The sequence below is a fragment of the Hibiscus syriacus genome, unplaced genomic scaffold (assembly GCF_006381635.1).
Source record: "Hibiscus syriacus cultivar Baekdansim isolate YM2019G1 unplaced genomic scaffold, ASM638163v2 tig00110505_pilon, whole genome shotgun sequence".
Classification (NCBI taxonomy): domain Eukaryota; kingdom Viridiplantae; phylum Streptophyta; class Magnoliopsida; order Malvales; family Malvaceae; genus Hibiscus; species Hibiscus syriacus.
Window position 1 is genome coordinate 319,842 of NW_024062765.1, and position 8,971 is coordinate 328,812.

At 34.5% G+C, this 8,971-nt stretch overlaps 1 pseudogene; it reads right to left on the reverse strand.

Moving 5' to 3' along the window:
- Positions 1–2,623: 2,623 nt before the first annotated feature.
- On the reverse strand, positions 2,624–4,936 carry LOC120129964 (annotated as a pseudogene).
- Between the last annotated feature and the right edge of the window lie 4,035 nt (positions 4,937–8,971).

The following is an 8,971-nucleotide window of genomic DNA, read 5'->3' on the forward strand; positions in this document are numbered from 1 at the left end:
AGAAGCACAAGTTTGCGTTTATCAGGCTTAATAGTCTTTGCATGCCACGAAAAAGGAATCTTCGATGGCCCATCAAAAATGTGGAAAATTTCCACCTTGGGTTGTCACAAACACCTCACTGAACAAGCTTACTGTGTAGTCTAAAGCTGCCAACCTTGAAGAATACCTATCAAGGAGAAACAGGGGCGTTTATAAACAATTGTTATAGGCATCTTAAAGGATAGAACATCGATATAAATCAAATTTTACTGAGATTGGTCATTTCGGAGGTCATTCAGCTGACTTGTTTGCACGGTCAACTTTCAATTGGTTAAAGCACTTCACAAGATAATAAACCAAAACATAAAAGAGCAGCTGGCAGGGTATTCAGTTCATAAAAGAAGGTTAATTCCCCTCTAAGTTCATATAATTACTGTTACAGAGGCCTCAGATCCCAAGAGATTCCTAAGCCTTGACCTAGAAGTATTAATAATTTCATTGTGTCTCTACTTCCTTCAACAAACTCCAGGCATGAAATATAGCAAGATGGTAGGGCAATATTTACCTCAAAAGGGGTAAGTTCATCAGTGTAGCAAGAGACTCCTTAGTGTAAAGAAGAGGAAACATCTTCGCAAAGGAGCTAGATGTTTTTCTGCCTCGTAAATTTTCCCTGAGGCTATGTAAATTGAGGTGGTGTTGTCAAATCCCATACCACTTAGCATCAATCCAACCTATGCTGACAGGAAGAAAAACATTGTGCTATTATTTGCCAAAAAAGGACAAGCATGTACAAAACTACAAAAGAGAAGTTAAATATGAATAAGCATCCACATTGCCTTGAGAAAACTTAACCAATTAGAGAAGGTGAATAAAATGAACAATAATTATTCAAGCACTACTGTGGTGTGGTGCGGTTTGTGCTGCCAGAAGTATAGATTATTTATGGTTTAATGAACATGATACATTGATAACTGAGATATGAGGAAACTCAAATCTAAAGTATTCAACTTCAAATCAACCAGCAGCGAAGGACAAGGCAAGGCTTCTTGTCCCCTGCATACGGATTTCAAGAAACTATGAAATTCAAAATTAAATGCACAATAACAAGATACTCTATCATGTCTCACTTTTAGCATTTACAAAGATAACAAGGAAGAAAGATCTGGTCAAATGCCTCTTGGTAGTCAATATAGGAAAGAGGTCACATAATCAAAACATAGTTATACTAAGAAATGTAGGAGAGTATCTGACAAAAGAAAGCTTAATCCTTTTTTTAGGGTAAAAGAGATCATTATTTATTTCATCCGAATATAAGGTTCGTATACAACTCGGGACATCATAAATAAACCAAATAGTACAAGAACAATCAAAAGCCCAATGAGCAAGTGTTATGGACTGTTTTTTGGTTCATAACTGTTATGTAGGGCTTTATTTGGACTTTCAGCTCTATTTAGATTTTAGAGTTATTTTACTTCCATGGGTCACTTGTTTCCGTAGCTTCAAAGTTCAAACTATGACCGGCTTTCTTACCCTTTAGCACCACAAACTAAATAACTGCTAAACACAAACATAAGAAGCCAATGACATGTGCTCATAAAATGGGTTACAGCTCAGGTGTAATAGCACTGTGGCCTTGCTTTAAATGGTATGGTTCTAGAGCCCACAAAAAAGTACAGAAAGAAATATTTAAATTAACCATAATTGGAGAAAGAAAACAAAAAGATTAAACTTTATTAGGTACCTCTACAGGGGTTAGAGGACATTTTCCTTCTACTCGATTGAGAGCAGTACAATGATACGATCTTTTCGTTTAAACTTTCCCTTCCACCTTTTTCTCTAAAAGAATCCATGTTGAATTTTTCAGCTCCCCTCCATCATACCACAGCATGAGAAAGCCACCATATCCTAAAATTTGGGGAGCAATTAGTTGCCACTTTATGTTCCTCAGGAAAATTAATAGTTTGCTTTAAAAGAGGTAAAACAAGGATTAGCACCATACCTGCTCAAACCTCAGTGACAGAGACTATTTTCCTCCAGTCATTGAGCTCTCTCATCATCCTATGACTAGTTTCTCAGCAAGTGATGATATAGTGGAGAGAACTTCAATGCTTTATAATTGGCTATGCATCTTAACTGAATATGAGATGGGATTCATTGTCATCTATTCGCAAACGGCGCGATGGGATAACCCTGCATTCAAAGAATTTTGATTGAATAACAAGACCTAAAGTTGTAAATAGATGGAGAAAGAAGTTGCTTGTTTTGTATAAACAATCTGCTCACAATTCACAACTTGCTAATACAATCAATGTTTCATTGCAAAAAGAGAATCAAAGAAACCTTTTTAGGTAATGACAACATTAGATGCAGAAGATACAATAAGGAACATACCCTTGATCCCTCAAAATGGGAAGAACAACTCCCAAGTAATAATTTACAGTAGCCCACGCTTGCACGCGGAAATTTGGAATATCGGAAAGGTTGCGATCATATCTTTCCATCAATGCTTCAGGTAACTCCCTAACCACATTTACGTAACCTTTAAGATTGTCAATGAAGTGGTCCTCATCATATATCCCCAAACTGACTGCAAAACAGTTGAGTTTTCAAGAATTAGGTTTCCCAAATATCCTTTAGTTAAATCTTAAGGTAACTGATCAAAGACAGCTACCTGGGATCTCCAAACATTGTTGAGTTCAAACCGAGGAATAAACTAGTATTGCATTTAAGAGTCCAGCTACAGCCACTGCATTGCATATCTAAGAAAAAAGAAATATCAATGCTTAAATGCACATGACAAAAAATATATATTTTTATTTTTGATAATTGGGGGAGGGGGCAGGTTTCAAACCCTGGAGGTGCCAATGCCACTTAACCATTAGGACAATGGAGCTATCAGTAAACGATAATAATATTTGACAAAAACATAAGAAGTATAAAACAATAATTTATATGCGCATAGAAGAACCGTATGTGTAATCAAATAGTGAGAATCAAGCATGTGTTAAGTTTTTTTTTTTGGAAAAAAAACACCAAAACAAACTTCAAAACAAAACAAAATGTAGGAATCTAGTAAAATACAATAATAGCATACCGCAGATCGCTGCTGGTTAAGGCCACCATTGGCATCAACGATCAGATAACCACTAGAACCAGGAGACTCTGAAATCAGAAAAGTATTAAATTATCAAGTAAATCCAAGCCCATTTCCTCTCTCACAAGCATTAGTTTAATTATAAAAAAAATAGAGCTCAACAAAGACTATAAAGCATCTGCAAGGCAGGATTGGAAGAAGTCTAATGAGTGATTTTCTCAATGACCAGAAAACATAAAACTTAAAAACATTGGTAACAAATTTATGTTCAACCTGCCCTTGTTATCCCCTAACATGTGATTCACGAGGAGCAATCTCAGTGGTAATAAATTCTTACTGAAGTATCATAGAAATTCAAGAGGAGCAATCTCAGTAAGAATTACCCATTATGCTAGTTCTGTACATGGAGAAATGATTTCTAGCCGTTGAATTTGGACAAGGTTTATGTACTTTCACCCTTCTTTTGTATTTCCACACAGAAGACAACTGCAGCAAATAGAAGTACGTTATCTCAGCTTATTGCAGAAACATCTCATATTTAGCTACTAGTTAAATGGACAGGGCCAAGACAACATTGTTCATTTATTTTTTTAATTAGATCTCTTATGTAGCAGGGCTTTCTATGTAGATCATTGATACAACAAAATAAAGAATGCCAAATTAGCCCATCTATGTCTCTATGATGGTCATTTTCAGACACCTGCATGATTTTGACATCTCAATTCTAAGTTGTAACAACACTAGCCAAATATAATAGAAGTTTGAATGGAGAAAATATAAAAGATGTTTGATTTTAGACATAATCAATACACACAATATATATTATATGCAAAAACTTCTTATCAACATCATTTTCCAAGTCGAAAGTTCAAAACTCCAATAACACCTGTCTTCTAAATCCATATCCCCACCGAGCTTTTTTGCTTTCTAATTCCATGATAAATTTCCATATAGTACCAGTTTCAGCTTTGTCCAAGAAGCAAATTTATTTTAAAATAAACTGTCTTATTTCTACTCAGCAACCAATTAGAAAAGAGACAGTCAAATAAGGACTAGCAACAAACCGATCGAATAACGCAAATCGCAACCCTTAAGTGAAAAGAATTTATTAAAAAACACCCATTCTAACTAAAGGCCAAAATTGTGAAAGAAATCCAGTTTTTACTTCACATAAAAGTAAAACATTAACATGAGAATTAAGATCCTTTTAAACTTTAAATTATCCAGAATCTAGCAACCAGCTCCACCATTACTAGAGTAAAAACATGCAGCAACCAAAAGCATTCACTACTCACTAGTAGAGGAAAAAGTAGCAAGATGCAGAAGAAGAAGAAGACCTGAAGAGCAGAAGAATTATCAAGCGAATATCATCCCAAAGCCTTTGAAAATTCTCATAGCTACGATAACGATCCAGGAACAGTAGTATAGCCCAAAAGCCCAGAAAAAGGACCGACACACATTAGCAAGCCGGAAACGTACAAAAGTAGCAGCAGCGACAAGTACCGGAGATTACGCCGGAAGTTGAGGCCGGACCCAAGGTTTTCACGGCGGACGAAGGATTGGTCTTGGAACGCAGCCGACGGCGGCACTGCGACAGAGTGGGAGTAAGACGGGCTTGGGCGGCGAAGGAGGTGGACTAGGAGAGTTGTTGTCGCTCCCGTTACTCACATCGCTGCTGTAGCCATTGCTGCAACAATTGTTGTTGCTGCTGCTGCTGTTACTCTTGGGCTTCATTGAAATGGCAATGTGAGCTGCCATGTAAACTGAATCCCAAGAGAAAAAGGAAATTAAAGCTGGTTTCTTTTTCCTGTTTGGTCTTTTGTGGAGATTTTGACGCTATTTCAGTGAACCTGGGAAGAGTGTGGACTGATCTCAGGAGGTGTTCTCTGAAAAATAAAATGGAAATGGAAAGAAAGTTTCTTGTCTTTTAATTAATTTTTGATTGTTCTGTTGTTTTCCACTGAGTTCACACAGAGAACAGCTTGGCTTCTTTATTTGGCGTGGCTTCGATCGAGCCGATTTGATTTTATAAGGAAGCACTTGGCTCAATTTCTCAAATATTGCATCTGGAAGAAAAATTTGTTCGAATATGACACTTTTGAAATTATTTCGTGAAATAGAGTGAATGCTATAGTAAACTCGAAGACTCATTGGAGTCCAAGCGACTTATACATAAATTTGGGAAGATGCATGGAGTGCAATGCGTCTCCCATATATTTTTTTCATCAATTTCATTCTTATGTAAATGTACAAAGGGTAAATTACACAATTAATCATTAACTTTATTTTCTCTCCAAATTAATTAAATACAACTGTACTGTTTTGGACAACAATTTCAATTAGAAATTATGTAAGCACGATGTTGGTTTCTTTAGTACACAAATTCAATGCTAGAGTTGATGGATCAAATTGGCTTCCATATAACAACTTGAACAATGGTCAATGAGTGATCAAAATAGGAGTAAAACAAAAAGTTGAGTGATTAAATTAAAAAAATTAAAAGTATAGTGAGTGAATTTGGAGAGAGAGTAAAGTTGAATGATTAATTATGTAATTTAGCCTAAAAAATTTATGGGAGATGCATTGCACTTCATGCGTCTCCCATATTTTCAAAGGATAAATTACACAATTAATCATTAAACTTTACTCTCTCTCCAAATTCATTCATTGTACTTTTAATTTTTTTTAATTGAATCACTCAACTTGTGTATTAAAGGGTAATTTTTTCACTTTTTTATAAATGTACAAAGGGTAATTTTTTTGGAGTCCAAGCATTGAATTTGTGTACTAAAGAAACCAACATCGTGCTTACTTAATTTCTAATTGAAATTGTTGTCCAAAATAATATCATTATGATAATATATCGTGTATTTTAAATAAAAATAGTTTTATAATTAAATTAATGTCAAATATATTCGTAATACCAATTTAAATTGAATATTTAGTAGATATAAAGTTTATATATATATTTACAAGATTAACATAAAAATATGAATGATTAATTGTGTAATTTACCCTTTGTACATTTACATAGTGAAAAAATATGAGAGACGCATTGCACTCCATGCATCTCCCCCAGTAAGTCGCTTGGACTCCAATGCGTCTTCGGATTTACTGTAGCATTCACTCTATTTCACGAAATAATTTCAAAGTGTCCTATTCGAACAAATTTTTTTCCAGCTGTATTATTTGAGAAATTCAGCTGGAAGCACTTAGCTACCCAATTTGAAAATATCAGCTGATTATAATGTTGATCTTGCATGAATTAATTAATAAAACTCTAAATTAATTAACTATTTGAATAGGATGATTTTAATTTTAATTTTTCGCACAGTTTTATTATCCGGTTGAAATTTAAATTCGCCCGATTAGTTTTCAGAGCAGCATTAGTTACTTTCGATATGTAATAATTAAAGTGACACCTATAACATACAATAGTAACGGTGGGCTTTTAATTCATAAATAGTGACCGCAAACCTCTATCGATCTCACACATCTACTTAAATTACACATCAATAATATCATAAACTTTATTTTTCGTTAATTAACAATCTTGCACAAAACAATTTGTTGACTAAGAAAGGGATCAATAATGGTAAAAAAATGATTTTGATAGTGATTCTATTAGTTTTAGTGTAGTCATCTATTTTTTTTTGGTTTAGAGGTTTGTTTGTTCTTTTACTTTTTATTATGTGTTTTATTTATAATATCATGTAATTATCTCCATCCAGAATTATTATGTCCATGGTACTGATAGGATATCATAGAGAGTGATGGTTTAGATTAAGAGATCGTGTATATCAACACTGATTGCTATCGCTGACGATCATATGTGGGATGTGTTTACACGGATGGTTGGTGGTTAACATTTGATCACTACTGATTATTCGCAAGGTGTGATCTGCATGTATGAAAGTTCGCATAAGTATTATGTTTGTATGTACGGGATTTGTCGATATTAACACAACTGTTGAGAAAACATTTTGATATTTCGATATAACAAAAGTGTTAATGAATTTTAAGATTGAATTTATGATTTTTATATTCGATTCAAAATTATATATTCGATTCAATTATTCGAATATCAAAAATATTACTCAAAGTTTTCAAATATCAATTTTTACTCTTTACTTAATGAAAAATTGTGATTAATACTTAAAATATTTTTGGTACAATTTTTACAAAGTATTTTGAACCATAATCGAGTCAAAAATGAGTTTTAAATAGGGATGTACTGATACCTCTTTAACGTGTATCGATACCCCTCAAACATTGAATGCAAAAGAGGTATATATACCCCTTTATATAGAGGTACATATACCCCTTTATATAGAGGTACTGATACCTAGCCAGAAGGTACCGATACCCCTCATTTGGTTTTGACTCCGAGAAATAACAGAATGCAAAATGGGTACCGATACCATGACAGATATGGATACCTCTTTGCATAGATGTATCGATACCCCCTTGAGAGGTACCGATATCCTTGGTTTTGCAACGGTCAAAATATTTGAATTTTATACAGGTAGTATCGATACCCCTATGAAGGTGTATCGATACTCATACGCTCCCAACAACTTTTTGAAGTGGATTTCACATCACAACGACTCTATTGACTTCACCAAGGCTCTCAACGTTAAAAATTCATTTGAGGTGTATTTAAACAAGTTCTGAAGCCATTGATGAATAACAAGAAACAAGTTTTGAGAAAGAATTCAAAGAGAGAAAGCATCAAACTTATTGTTTGAGCAATACAAGCCAAAATCCATTCAATATTCATTTTGCTTTCAAGAACACCATTTGTGCTCAATTGTATTCATTCTTGAGTGTTCTTTCTTTGTTCTAGAATTGTGCAAACATTTTTACCTTGTGAGGTTTTTCTGTAAGTTTGCAAAATTTGTAAGTTTCTCTTTGAGAGAGTGTTCTCAAGAATTTGAGGTATAATTCTTGAGGGAGTTGTAAGGTTACTCTTTGTCCTCGAAAGAAAGACACATTAGTGAATTTGTGGAAAATCCTTAGTGTGGATAGCTAAGGTAGTGGACGTAGACTTTGGTTGAGAAAGTCGAACCACTCTAAATCGTTATGCAAATATTTTCAATTTTCTGTCAAGGCTTCTACCAAAATTTTAATTGCCAATTCACCCCCTCTTGGCCTATTCATCCGATTGATTAACTCAACAATTGGTATCAGATCTACAATCATTTGAAGGTTTTACCACCTCTTGAGTAGATTCAGGAAGAGTTCAATCGATATTCAAATCATATATGACCTCTACATCAAACTTCGACTTCGTTCTTGATTCTCAGCCCGTCAACAAGCATTCTTGCTTCAATAGGGCTAACTATGCTTATGGAAGAATATGATGAAGTTCTTCATTCAAGCTAGTGACATGGGAGCATAGAAAATCATGATGAATGGATACTCTGAACCGTCCACAAATCCGAATATATGGAGTAAAGAAGAGACGAGATTATTCTAGCTCAACTCAAAAGCTATCCATATTCTTTTCTGTGCACTTGGACCAGATGAATACGGGAGAATATCATCTTGTACAATCGCCAAGGAGATATGGGACAAACTTCAAGTCAGACATGAAGGAACTAATGAGGTAAAAGAATCCAAAATCAGTCTTCTTATTCATAGCTATGAAAATTTCAGGATGAAGACATCAAAGCTATGATGGATAGATTATCGGTGATTGTCAATGGCCTCAATGCATTTGGGGAAATAATCTCCAACGAAAAACTTGTGAGGAAGATAATTTATTCCCTTCCAAAAGCTTGGCAATCAAAGAATACTACGATTATCGAAGCTAAAGACCTAAAGTCTTTAGCTCTCGATGAACTCATTGGTTCTCTCCTCACTCATGAAATGATGATTCAAGATAAGGTAGACCTC